The sequence below is a fragment of the Miniopterus natalensis genome, chromosome X (genome assembly GCF_054644295.1).
Source record: "Miniopterus natalensis isolate mMinNat1 chromosome X, mMinNat1.hap1, whole genome shotgun sequence".
NCBI lineage: Eukaryota > Metazoa > Chordata > Mammalia > Chiroptera > Miniopteridae > Miniopterus > Miniopterus natalensis.
The window spans coordinates 50,797,626-50,812,422 of NC_142103.1; the positions used below are offsets into that span (position 1 = coordinate 50,797,626).

General features: G+C 36.7%; 1 protein-coding gene across 3 annotated transcripts in view; it reads left to right on the forward strand.

The window, feature by feature from the left end:
* The window catches only part of ATRX (ATRX chromatin remodeler), a 263,885-nt gene that overhangs the window by 12,778 nt on the left and 236,310 nt on the right, over window positions 1-14,797 (forward strand). The window contains exon 2 of one of the 3 annotated variants that reach the window (XM_087813462.1): window positions 915-985. The exons of 1 other annotated variant lie outside the window; for it this stretch is intronic. The gene's annotated coding sequence lies outside the window, so the exon portion shown is untranslated. Of the gene's footprint in view, window positions 1-722; window positions 986-14,797 lie in introns of those variants that run through there. One more of the 3 variants, XM_087813461.1, reaches the window with a different exon arrangement.

Sequence of the window (14,797 nt, forward strand, 5' to 3'; positions counted from 1 at the left end):
TTTAGGTCAGATAATTATTTGTTGTGGGCACACTCTCTTGTGCATTGTAAGATGTTTAGCAGTATCCTTTGCCCTTTACCCACTACATACTAGTGATAACCCCATCCACAGTTCTGACAACCAAAATTGTCTCCAGACATTGTCACATGTACCCCGGGGGCAAAATTGCCCCCATGTAGAACTGCTGCCTTACAGCAGTGGTTTGCTTCCCCCCCTCCCCTTGGCTCTTTTCATTCCTTGGACATGTGCATATATAATGTTCACATAGTTATAAGCAGTTTTGATTAAATTTGGGGATAAATTTTTTACTTAGAATACAGTTTTCATAGTTATTTTTTTCTTTGTTTTTATTGTGGTAAAATATATATACCATAAAATTTACCATTTTAACTATTTAAAAAAGATATATCTATTGATTTCAGAGAGAGGAAGGGAGAGGGAGAAAGAGAGATAGAAACATCAATGATGAGAGTCATTGATCGGCTGCCTCCTGCATGCCCCCTACTGGGGATCAAGCCCAAAACCTGGGCATGTGCCCTGACTGGGAATCGAACCACAGCCTCCTGGATCATAGGTTGATGCTCAACCGCTGAGCCACTCTGGCTGAGTGTATTTTCTTTTTCAGTTACAGTTTATAGTCAGTATTCTGTATTAGTTTCAGGTGTACAGCATAGTGGTTAGACAATCATATACTTTCAAGTATCCACCTGGCCCCATACATAGTTATTACAATATTATTGACTATAATCCCTATGCTGTAATTTACATCCTTGTGACTATTCTGTAATTACCAATCTGTACTTCTTAATCCCTTCAAATTTTTCACCCAACCCTCCCTCCCCTCTGGCAACCGTCAGTGTGTTCTCTGTATCTATGAGTCTGTTTCTGTTTTGTTTGTTTGTTTTGTTCTTTAGATTCTACATATAAGTGAAATCATATGGTATTTGCACAATACCCTCTAGGTCCATCCATGTTGTCACAAAAGGTAAGATTTCATTTTTTTTATGGCCAAGTAGTATTTCATTGTGTGTATTGTACTATAATTTTTTTATCCAGTTGTCTATTGATAAGCGGTTGGGTTGCTTCCATATTTTGGTTATTGTAAATAATGCTGCAGTGAACCTGGGGATGCATATATTCTTTTCATTTAGTGTTTTGGGTTTCTTTGGATATATACCCAGAACTGGAATTGCTGGGTTATAAGGCAGTTCCATTTTTAATTTCTGAGGAACCTTCACACTGTTTTCCATAATGGTTGCACCAGTCTGCTTCCCACCAACAGTGCACGAGGGTTCCCTTTTCTCCACATCCCTGCCAACACTTGCTTGTTGATTTATTTATGATAGCCATTCTGATAGGTGTGAAGTGGTCCATTTTAGCCATTTTTAAGTGTACAATTCAGTGGCATTAAGTACATTCACAGTGTTGTGTAACTATCATTGCAATCTATTTGCAGTAATTCCCCATTTCTTCCTTCCCCCATTCCCTGCTAACTTCTATTCTGCTTTGTTTCTTTCATAGTTATATTTACTTCACTTAGTTGTACTATAATTTACTTAACTATTCTTTTACTGACTAAAGTTCTAATTTTGTTTTATAACTTCATGCTTATAGTTCTTTTTAAAAGATATATGTATATATATTTAAATATATCTTTATTGATTTCAGAGAGAGGAAAGGAGAGGGAGAGAGAGATAGAAACATCAATGATGAGAGAGTCATTGATCGGCTGCCTCCTGCACACCCCCGACTGGGCATGTGCCCTGACTGGGAATCGAACGCGATAGCCTGGATCCTAGGTCAATGTTCAACCGCTGAGCCATGCCCGGCTGGGCTTAAAAGATATTTTTAAAGTTTATATTCCTAAGAGTGATGGGTGAATCAAAAGTTATGAATGTTTATGGTTGTTCAGTCATTGACCAGTTACTTTCTTTTTTTTTTTTTTTTTTAATGTGTTTTTATTGATTTTAGAGAGAGAGGATGGAAGAGGGAGAGAGAGAGAAACATCGATTTAGAAAGAAATATCGATTGGTTGACTCCCAACGGGGGACCCAACCCGCAACCTGGGCATGTGTCCTGACCAGGAATCGAACTGGTGACCTTTCGGTGCACGGGACAGTGCTTAACCAACTGAGCCACACTGGTGGCCTACCAGTAACTTTCTAAATGTTTACACTTATTTACACTGTTAATATATGAGCATACCCATTTCACTGTACCTTCACTGGGGATTGTTGCTATTCCAGTTATTGTGTGTAAAATCATAACTTACTATAAAGAGGTTAAAGGTAATTTTACATGTTTCACTAATTGCATATTTTATGAGAATTGTTTCTATTTTTTGTTCATATTAGTATAAAGACAAGATTTTAAAATATGTTTGATATTTTAATAGAATACATATGTTAATTTTTCATATTTGCTGGAGGGTTTCTTTCCTGGTTTATTTTCCTTTTTATTTAAATTATGGTCATGAAACTTCATTGTAACTTGGTTAGCTTAGGTTTTTCAGCATAAAAGAAAGATTATAGTGGGTAGAGATGGGTGGGGAATGGCATTGAATGAAAAACAGAAGTAGATTTTATCAGAAGTAAAAGGAACATAAATGTTCTTTTAATATGATCATAGATACGTCTAAGAATATACTGTTTATACTCTTTTGCCTTATCTTTAATAATTTGACTAGATTTTTCTAACTTTCATTTTATTGCTCATATTATATTTACATTTTCTATTCCTTTCTTGAAAACCTAGTTCTGAAAGTTTTTATGTAATTATGCTTTCAGAAGTGAGATTTTCATGGTTTTGAGTATTATTAAATGGTATGAATAATATTTTGCCTTTTAAGAGATGGCTAGGACCATATCTATTTTACATTTATTTTAATTTCTATCTCATTTACTGTATTTCTGTTTTTCAAGAAAATTGCCTAAGAACAGAATTTTTCCTGTATGTGGATACTATTCATATTTAATGATATCCTTCTAAGGAAACATGGATATGGTTCATATTTCCTAAGTTTTGAGTAGTGGGGCCTAGTTGTGATCCAATTTTAAGAGTGAGGAGTTCAACATGTTTCCTTTTATTCATGTTTGCTTGATTAAAGTTATAACAGTTATTTTTCTAATGATAGATAATAAATCTTTGTTATTTGTTGATTGCACTTTTCTAAAAATTAGGCAACATGAGAGGGGGAAGAAATTTGTCCTTACTCTTGGGCCAGATCTCTGAGAATTATTGTCTCCTGTTTTTGACGGTATGATAAATTAAGAAAAATAAAGAGTGGAATGATGGGCACAGATTTATTATATGATATACAGTAAACCCTTGATTTCGCGGACCTTGATTTAATGGACTTTGGATTTAATGGACAAAATTTCTGGTCTGTATGTCATATGTGAGAAAATTAACATCCTATTAATTTTAAAATGCTTTTAACCAAGATTTGCTTATAATTAAGAGTTTTTTTTTTTGTTTGTTATGAATTTACTGTTATTTTTAACACATTTTAGTGAATAGGCCATATGTTGGAAAAAACACTATAGTAATTTCATCTACAGAAATAAATATTACGTATCGACAACTATCGTCTACATATTTAAATCATAGGGGTGAATGATCACACTGAATCACTCGTGGTAATTGGTTCTGTTGTCACATGGTATGACTCACTGTGGCATTTTCTTTTTTTAAAGAGTAGTTTATTGATTTTTAGAGAGAAAAGGGAGGGGGAAGAGAGAGAGAGAGAGAAACATCAGTGTGAGAGGGTAACATAGATCACCTCTCTCTTGCACGTCCCAACCTGCCCCATTCCGCCCCATTCCGCCCCAACCGGGAATTGAGCCCACAACTCCGGGCATGTGCCTTGACCGGGAATTGAACCAGCAACCTTTCAGTGCACGGGACGACGCTCAACCAACTGAGCCACACGGGTCAGGGCATCTATCTGCAGCAGTTTGAAGGCATGCTGACTGATGTTTGGACTTGTTCTAAGCCAATCCCCAGCTGTGTACATTTGTTTACTCATAGTGACTGGTGAATGCACGCATTCACTAGACCTATTCAATGTAAATTTAAAATTACTGTAATACATACAGAAAACATTTCTATGAAATTAAATTTTTCATACATACTTAATTTTAATTACACAAATGTGCCTACATAAGTAAAAACAGGTAAATTAATGTCAATTTTTTTTCACATATGCATTCAGAAGACCTATTTTATTATATAATGGACTTTTGGCTTTAATGGACACCCCATTGCCTGAATTAGTTCTTATATTGAAGTTTTTACTGTATTTCCCATTCTGTGATGATTGCTTGCTTGGTTCACTTACACTTAAATAGTTGGTGAGGGAATGAAACAAATTTGGTCAATATACAATAAGTCAAGTTATTTTCGGGTCATGGGACATACTGTTAATAATAGAATGAAATATTGAAAAAGCAGTGGACTAAGACCATGCTTTTGTAACTTTTAGTTCTGGGTTTTCTAATAATTATGTGACCATAGGCCTCATTTTTTCCTTTTTATCTAGTCCACTCCCTTATTTTAAAGTGCTTTTAGCTCTAAAATTCTATCCTTATGACCTGGTAGGTTATATAACATTCCTGTGACATACTTAGATAAGAAGAGGAAGGCAGTTGCATTTCAGAAATACAGTTTGGGGTTGGGTCTCCTTAAAGAGTTAGACTCTTTAATTCAGGTATGCTGTCAATTAAAATGGAGGAATGTTGGAATCAATACTTTGCAGAGGAAAAGGGAACTGCTAATTGGGTGTTATTTCCAGGAGTGGACATGCACCTGATTTACTCTTAAAATCAAATATTAGGTTGGATTGATGATCTCTTTCAGAAGCAAATTTAGTAGATGGAAGATATCTATAACAGTCACCTAGTAAAGTTCTCTCATTTTACAAGTGAGAAAACTGAAGCTGCAGTTTACTTAAGGTCCGAGATCTAATTAGTAATTAGGACTAGAACCAAGATTATTTAACTTCTCCCAGTTTAGGGTTCTTGGTATAGTACTATGTTTTTAATAGTCTATTAGGATTTTTTTCTGTGTATTTCATAGTAATTCAGTAACAAAGTAGAGTATTTTTCTGTGTAGTATGTCAGAACTCGTTTGAGAAAATAAAGTACATTTGTTATGTCTTACAGTGATTTTTACATTTTTCTATCAGTGCCACAGTCTCAGGGAAGTAAATCAGCCACAATTCTACTGTAACACTCGATTATTTAGAATCTTCTTCATACTTATATTCTTGTTCATATGGTTCAGAGTTGTCTCCTTACTATTTAAATTAAGATGAGATAATTATTTACTGAAATCACTGTAATATAGCTCAGAGAAGCTAAGGGAGCTTTCCAAGAGCATGCAATTCGTCAGATAGTTGTTTTTGATCAAAAAGTTTCTTTTTTTAATCTCAAAGTAATTTGTATGTGCTCTCTTGCAATTTGCAGTTTCTACTTTGGATTTGCATAGTCCATAATTTTGACCTGTTTTAAACTCAATAACCAGTTTAACAATATGAGCGTTAGAGGTCAGAGTAAATTCCATTTGCTAGGAAGAGTAGTTTTGATGCCTACTATAGTGGGAGGATGTTATATGTTTCTATATATTACTGGAATTTGGATCTCCATTTCTTTATCACCTATGATTTTATTATGGTGAATAACATGGAATAAGTGAGAAGTTGGTCACAGAACAGTTAACTTTCTCTTATATTCTTTGCTCAGAGTGGGCAAAAGTCCAGCAGCTTGGATCAGAATTATGGAACTCATGTCAAGTCCTGGTAACTCTTTTTTTTTTTTTTTTTGTTAATCCTCACCTGAAGATATTTTTTCCATTGCTTTTCAGAGAGAGTGGAAGGGAGAGGTGGAGGAGAGGAAGGGAGAGAAGGAGAGGGAGAGAGGGAGAAAGAAACATGATGTAAGAGAGATACATCGACTGGTTGTCTCCTACATGCACCCCGGCTGCACTCTGACTGGGGGCGGGAAGCAAACCTGCAACCCAGGTACCTGCCCTTGACCCGGACTTGAACCTGAGACCCTTCTGTGGGAGGGTTGATGCTCCAACCACTGAGCCACACCAGTCAGGGCATGTCCTGGTAACTCTTACTATTTTTCTAAATGCAGACTATAATAGTAGATCAAGGAATATGGAGGTACCCAGCAGATTTAGAACTAACTGTCCATAAACACAAGGATTAGTACCTTTCTACAAGATTGTGGTTTAAGGTTCAGCCAGGATTAGTTATACCTTTAATATAAAAAATTTAAACAGCTTATTTTATCTGCAAAGTAACAAACATCTAAGTATAGAAATAAGATAAAGACTTTTAATCATTTAGCTTATTCAGCAAATACTTATGAAGTGGCTGTTCTGCTAGTTACCAGGGGATACAGTGGTGAAGTAGATATTATTCTGTGGCCCTAGAGAACTGTTTCTTTCTAGTGTCAAATATAGTTTTGGAATTTTAAAAAATATGTTTTTATTGGCTTCAGAGAGAGGAAGGGAGAGGGAGGAGAGATAGAAACATCGATAAGAGAGAAGCATTGATTGGCTGCCCCCTGCATGCCCTCTACTGGGGATTGAGCCCACAACCCGACATGTGCCCTGACTGGGAATCAAATTGGCAACCTCCTGGTACATGGGGCGATGTTCAACCAACTAGGCCACACTGGCCAGGCTATATGTGGAATTTTTATATAATCAAGTAGAATATGTTTAATGAAAGCCATGGTTGGTTTGCTATAAATTGAGGACATAAGACTCAATTGTTTAAAGTCCCCATCCAATTCAAATGTTGCTAATGTTTTTTCCTGAGTTCTTAAAACAATTTTATTCTTTACTAACTATATTAAAAAGCAAACCTTTACTTTTCAAGTACTTTGTAATTAAGATCTGGCTAAGGTATGATTTTGGAGTTATCAGCTGGATTTAGAACCTGGCTCCACAATTTATTTCCATTTTCACTTTGTACAAGTTACCTAACCTGTACTGTATCTGGATTTTCTTACCTGTAAAATGTAGATAATTATAGTACCTATCTTATAGGGTAGTTGTGAGGATTAAAAGAGATAATGCACATTAAGCACTTGGAATAGTGCGTGGCATATATTAGATATTTAGAAAATGTTAGCTATGGTTTTTATTTTTATCAGTGTGTGTATATATTGCTGTGGATTGAGTCTTCTTTAGGAACACTCAATAAGGGCTAAGGGCAAGGGACACTTAAATGAGTGACTTGGATGTGTTTATGAAATGAATTCACAAATAAGCATTAAACCATGTTTAATTTAATTTAACCAGAAGTGAGTTTAAACTCTAGATTTTCTTATGTAAGTGCTTATCTGTGACAAATTTGAGTGCCTACAGGTCACTAGTCTAGGATATAGGACATTAGTTATTAAAATAATACTCTGTATATTTAACCTTTTTATTTGGGAAAATTACAACATATTCAAAAGGAAGAAAATGGAACCCTACAAGTACCTATTACCAAGCTTCAAGAATTATCATCTTGTAGTTAGTAGAATTTCATATATATTCACCCAAGTCTCTCTACACTGAATTATTTTGAAACAAATTTCAGATATCATATTATCATATTGGAGTTTTTAATTTTTTTAATGTTTTATTTATCTTTATTGTTGAAAGTATTACAGATATCCCCTCCTTTTTTCCCCATTGATCGCTCTCCAGGCCTTCACCACACTATTGTCTGTGTCCATGGGTTATGCATATATGCATGTAAGTTCTTTGATTAATCACTCCCCACCCACTCCACCACCCCCACCTTCCCACTGAGATTCATCAGTGTGTTCCATGCTTCTATGTCTCTGGATCTGTTTTGTTCCTCAGTCTATTCTGTTTATCAGATTCCACGTATGAGTGAGATCCTGTAAAACTGAATCAGGAGGAATCAGAAAACCTGAATAGGCTACTAACAACCAATGAAATTGAAGCAGTAATAAAAGTATTCCCAGCAAACAAAAGCCCTCGTCTGGATGGCTTCACAGGAGAGCTTTCTCATTCTTTAAGTTGTAGGGTTAGATAGTTTCCTAAAATTTTTCTTGCTTTTTGAGGTAGGCCTGCAGTGCTATGGACTTCCCTGTTAGGACTGCTTTCACTGTGTTCCATAGATTTTGGGTTGTTGTGTGTTCATTTTCATTTGTTGCCAGGAAGTTTTTTATTTCTTTCTTGATCTTATTGGTAACTTATTCATTGTTTAATAACATGTTATTTAGCCTCCATGCATTTGAATGTTTTTGAGTGTTTTTGCTGTAGTTGATTTCTAATTTCATGCCCTTGCGATTTGAGATGCTTGATATGATTTCAGTCTTGAACTTGTTAGAGGCTGGTTTTGTGTCCTAACATGGTCTATCTTTGAGAATGTTCCATATGCACTTGAGGAGAATGCATATTCTGCAGCTTAGGGGTGAAATGTTCTGTAAATATCAATTAAATTCATCTGATCTAGTGTGCCATTTAGAGTCACTGTTTCTTTGTTGAATTTTTGTCCGGAAGATCTATTCAGTGAAGTCAGTGGGGTGATAAAGTCCATGACTATGACAGTATTGCTATTTTCTCTCTTAAAGTCATTAAGGTTATTATTGATAGGTACTTATTTATTGCCATTTTAATTCTTTATGCTGCAGTTTCTCTCTTTTTCTTATTACAGCAGTCCCTTTAACATTTCCTGCAATGCTAGCTTAGTGGTGATAAACTCCTTTAGCCTTTTTTTGTCTGGGAAGATCTTTATTTCACCATCTATTTTGATAGCCTTGCTGCATAGAGTAGTCTTGTTTTCAGATCCTTGTTTTGCATTACCTCGAATACTTCATGCCATTCCCTTCTGGTCTGTAGAGTTTATGATGAAAAGTCAGCTGACAACCTTATGGAAGCTCCTTTGTAGGTAACAGATTGCTTTTGTCCTGCTGCCTTTAAGATTCTTTGTCTTGAATTTTTGGCATTTTAATGATGATGTGTCTGGGCCTAGGTCTCTTTGGATTCTTCTTGCCTGGGACTCTCTGTGCCTCCTGAATTTGTGTGACTTTTTCCTTCAGCAGGTTAAGGAAGTGTTCTGCCATTATTTCTTCAAACAGGCTCTCTAACCCTTGCTTATTTTTGACCTCCTTTGGCACTTGTTATGATGTGAATATTGTTATGTTTCATGTTGTCCCACAGCTCTCTTAGACTGTCCTTCTGTTTTTTAATTGCTTTTTCTTTTTGGGTCTCTCATTGAGTGATTTTTTTCTACCCTGCCTTCTAATTCACTGGTCCTATTCTCAGCTTCCTCTAATCTGCTGTTTATTCCTTCCAGTGTATTTTTTATTTCTGTTATGTCATTCTTAATATCCTTCATAGTTTCCATATCTTTTTCATGTTGTTGAGCATCCTTACAATCAGTATTCTGAACTCTATATCTGATAGATTGCTTATCTCAGTTTCATTTAGCTTTTCTTCTGGAAACTTCTCTTGTTCTTTCATTTGGGGCTTGCTTTTTTGTTTCCCCATTTTGGCTGATTATTTGGGTTTATTTCTATGTATTAGGCCCGCTAGGCCTCTCAGTCTTTTTGGGCGGTCTCTGGCTCAGGTCAATGTCAGACACTGTTTGTGCCTGGCCTTGAGCATCCTGTTTGGAGCTATCAACAATCCTGCACTTCAGGTCTCCACTGTTGGGGCTGGGTGTGTTTGGACAGGACTAAGATGCACACCAGAGTCTGCTTTTCCAAGGCCTGGGTCCAGAAGCATTCAGGCAAAGATTCAACGCATTCTGAGGTCTGCCTCTGCCTGCAGGCTGATTAATCTGATTCTCCTAGTGTTTTGTCCAGTGATTTTTCTGCATCTGTAGATATGATCATATGATTTTTGTCCTTCATTTTGTTTATGTGATGTATCACATTTATTGATTTGCTTATGTTATACCAGCCTTGGATCCTCAGAATAAATCTGACTTGTTTGTGGTGTATGATCTTTTTAATGTATTTCTGGATCCGGTTTGTTAGTATTTTGTTGAGGATTTTAGCATCTATGTTCATCAGGGATATTGGCCTGTAATTTTCTTCCTTTGTAGTGTCTCTATCTGGTTTTTGGATTAGGGTGATGCTGGCCTCATGAAAAGAGTTTGGGAATTTTCCTTCCTTTTGAATTTTTTGGAGTAGTTTGAGGAGAATACGTATTAATTCTTCTTTGAGTGTTTGGTAAAGCTCGCCTGTAATTCCATCTGGTCCAGGACTTATAGTTTGCTAGGAATTTTTTGATTACTTCTTCAGTTTCATTAGTTGTTACTGGGCTGTTCAGGTTTTCTGCGTCTTCCTGATTCAGCTTTGGAAGATTGTATGCTTGTAGGAATATGTCCATTTTACCCATGTTGTCCAGTTTGTTGTCATATAGTTGCTCATAGTATTTTCTTACAATCCTTTGTATTTCTGTTGGGTCAGTTGTTATATCACCTCTTTCATTTCTTATTCTATTTATGTGGATCCTCTCTCTTTGTTTCTTGATATATCTGGCTGGCAGTTCATCAGTCTTGTTTATCTTTTCAAAGTATCAGCTCTTGGTTTCATTGATTTTTTTTTTTTTTTGGTATTGTTTTTTTAGACTCTGTGTCATTAATTTCTGCTCTGATCTTTTTTGTTTCCTTCTACTTCCTCAGGGCTTTTCTTGCTGTTCTTGTTCTAGTTCTTTTAGTTGTTGTGTTAGAAGGTTTAGTAGAGATTTTTCTTGTTTCTTTAGGTATGTTTGTACTGCTATGAACTTTCCTCTCAGGAATGCTTTTGCTGTGTCCCATAGATTTTGGGTTGTTGTCTGTTCATTTTTGTTTTTTTCCAGGGACTGTTTGATTTCTTCCTTGATCTCATTGGTTACTCACTTATTGTTTAATAACATGCTATTTAGCCTCCATGTGTTTGAATATTTTTGAGTTTTTTTATAGTGGTTGATTTCTAGTTTCATGGCATTGTAGTCGCAGAGGGTGCTTGATATGATTTCAATCTTCTTGAATTTGTAGAGACTTGCCTTGTGGCCTATCATGTGGTCTATTTTTGAGAATGTTTCACTTACACTTGATAAGAATGTGTATTCTGCTGCTTTGGGATGAAATGTTGCATAAATGTCAATTAAATCGATTAGATCTACTGTGTCATTTAAGGTGTGTGTTTCCCTGTTTATTTTTGTCTTGATCTGTCCAATTCTGACAATGGGGTGTTAAAGTCCCCCACTGTTATTGTGTTGATGTCGATCTCCTCCTTATGTGCACCAAGAATTTTTTAATATATTTAGGTGCTCCTGTATTGGGTACATATATATTTAGTAGGGTTATTTCTTCCTGTTGGATTGATCCCTTTAGTACTATGTAGTGACCATCTTTGTCTCTTGGTATGGTTTTTATTTTGAAGTCTGTTTTGTCAGGAATAAGTGTTGCTATTTCAGTTTTTTTTCTGTTTCCATTTGCATGGAATCTTTTTTTCCAGTGTTTCATTTTTTGCCTGTGTGAATTGTTTTGTCTCAGGTGGGTCTCTTGTAGACAGTACATATTTGGGTCATGTTTTCTTATACGTTCAGCTACCCCATGTCCTTTGATTGGAGCATTTTTTCTGTTTACATTTAAGGTGACTATTGATATATACTTATTTAATGCCATTTTTCCACTTTATGTTGATGTACCTTTGTCTCAATATTACTTCTTCTTAAAGCATCCTTTTAGCCTTTGTTGCAATGTTCATTCTGTGGTACTGAACTCCTTTAGCCTTTTATTGTCTGGGAAACTATTTCACCTTCAATTTTAAATGAAATCCTCACTGGATAATGCAGTCTTGGTTGCATGTTCTTGCTTTTCATTACTTTGAGAACTTCATGCCCCTGCCTTCTGGCCTGAAGAGTTTCTGCTGAGAGATCTGATGTCAGTCTTATGGCGGTCCCCTTGTAGTTCCCTGCTTGTCTCTCTCTTCCAGCCCTTAATATTCTTTCTTTGTGTTAACATTTGCCATTTAAATTATGACCTGTCTTGGAGTGGGTCTGTTTGAGTCCCTCTTGTTTGGAATCCTCTGTGTTTCCTGAAGTTGTGGGGCTTTCTCCCTCACCAGTGTAAATTAATTTCCTGTCATTATTCCCTCCACTAAATTCTCTCTTGCTCTCTTTCCTCCCCCTCTGTAACCCCTATGATGCGAATGTTTTCCCTCCTCCATGTTGTCCCAAACCTCCCTTTGACCATCCTCATGCTTTTTAAGTGTTTTTTCTTTTTTCTGCTTTGATTGTTTTTTTTCTACCTTATCTTCTAAATCACTTCTTCTATCGTCTTCTTCAGTGAGCCTGCTTTTAATTCCTTCCATTGCATTCCTGATATCAATTATAGTATTCTTCATTTCTGCTTGATTCTTATTTATGATATTTATCTCTTTTTTCATGTTTTCACTAAGTTCCTTGACCTAACCATTAAGCTTGTTGTTCTCATTAATTTCCTTGAGCATCTTTATAACCATTACTCTGAACTCTATTTCTGATAACTTGCTTAACTCCATCTCATCAAGGTCTTTTTCTGGTGATACTTCCCTTTCTTTACTTTGGGGTTTGTTTCCTTGTCACCCCATTTTGGTACTTCTTAGTGTTTGTATTCATGTATTTGATATATTTGCAGTCTCCCAGTGTTATGGGGTGGGATTTTGTAGTGTGTGTCCAGTGGAACTCAGTGGTGTCTTTTCCTTGTACTTCTGATCTCTTTGCTCCAGGTATGTCCTTTTTCTGGGTGTCCGTTTTGTCTGTTCTTTGGGCTTTCCTGTTTTGATTCGGTCTAGAATGTTGTTGACCATTTCTTGGGAGGAGTCTTGTCTCAGGTTGCCTGACCATGGGTCTCAGCCCCAACCATGTGATGTGAGCTGTTGTACGGGTGCTGGCATGGCAAAACAATATACAACCAAACTGCCAGGAAAAAAGCAATATCTTAAAAAATATCTTTGCAATCACAATGAAAGCATCCCAAGTGGAAATAGAAATGGGAGCGTGAAGTGAGAACAAATGGTAAAGCAAAAAAAAAAAAGAAAGAAAAGAAAAAGAGTAAAAACATAGAAAGACATTATTGCTAATAGGAATGAAAACTAAGAAATAATAGTACTAAAGTAAAATAAAATGTAAAGAATACATCTCCCAGTAGGGAAATTAAAGGGGCACAGAAAAGATTTTGAAAGAAGTGTGAACAAAAAATTAAGGGTAGAGCATAGGAATAGGATAATAGTTGAAAATGAAAAAATAAAAATTCAATACATAGATAAATAGAAACTAACAATCAAACAAAAAGACAGGAAGACAGAAAGGAGAAAAAGAAAAGAAATAATAGAATAAATTTAAATAAATTAAAAAAGAATAAGAAAAATTATGCCAGTGGAATGAGAAGAGAGAGATAAAGCAAACGCAGGGAGGGAGTCCAATAAGAGATATCGAGGAAACTGTAGAGAAAAGCTGTTAACTTATGAGTATAATGATAATGTCCCTGCAATTAAGCAGAGACTATTAAAGAATTCTTTATATTAGAACAAAAGATAAAACAAAAAAGAAAAAACCAAAACAAGCAAAGCAAAACAAAATTAAAAAAAAAATTAAAATATTTTTTTTTCAAGATTTTTTTTAAACATATCTTTGTTGATTTCAGAGAGGGGAAAGGAGGGAGAGAGAGAGATAGAAACATCAATGGTGAGAGAGTCATTGATCGGCTGCCTAGCCCACAACCCGCTCATGTTCCCTGACTGGGAATCGAACCCCTAGGATCTCCTGGATCCTAGGTCGATGCTCAACCACTGAGCCACGCCCGGCCAGGCTAAAATATTTTTAAAAGAAAAATTTTTTTCAATTCCTGGGGGAAAAAAAGTCAATCAGGCGAGTTTCATCTGGGCAGCTTATGTTGTCTGAAACTTACTCTTTTGTATTCTGATTTTAGTTTTTCTGGGAGGTACTTGTGTATCAGCCAATGTCAGGAGCTATCCAGGTTTGTCTCTGGTGTCCTTAATTAGTAGGCTGATCTGAGGCTCTCTGTGGCCCACCTCCACTTGTCAGCTATTTTGCCTCCCCCTTGTGGTCCCCTGGACTAACTCCAGAGTCTTCTAAAGAGTCTTTAGGGTGCAGGGCAGTTAGTGTTCTTTGGGATATTGTTCCCCTTACTTAAGTTTTTGCTGTGAGGCACTCACTGTGGGGAAGTTAATCTCTGCTTCAAAGCAAGCTCCTCAATCTCTACGTTGTCCTCCAATTTTAGTTCCCCATACAGTGGCCTGCTGCAGTTTCAGATTGAATTCAGTCTGTTGCCTTTTCTGTATGGGCAGTTTCAGCAACCTGTGCTCAGTGGGTTTGAATAAAAAAAATTTCAGTAAGCAGTTTGCCTGTCCAGCCCCCAGAGGGGGTGTTAAGCTTTTCCTTCAGTTCCCAAACAATCGTCTGTGAGAGTATTCTTTTAAGGTGCTCCTGTGAGATGTTCTCCCTTCCCCCTCAGGACTATGCCCTGTGGGCCATATCTGGGGCTTCAGTGAGCTGAACCAGTCCCTTTCATGTTGGTTGGGGGTGGTGCTCCTAGCCTGTGGGAGAGGTAGGCATGCTCAGCTCCACTTTTCCCAGATCTGGTTGTCTGGTTGCTCGGGGCGTGTATTTCAAGCACTCCACTATGCAGACACAAATCCCAGCTTTTGCTGGTCTCTCCCCAATGCAGGCCAGGAAGGTGGAAGCCAGTTCAGCAATCAAAATCTCAAAAATGCACAAAGCAACAGACAAGCACAGAATCTGCCCTGCAAGGTCCCGCTGCCCCCAC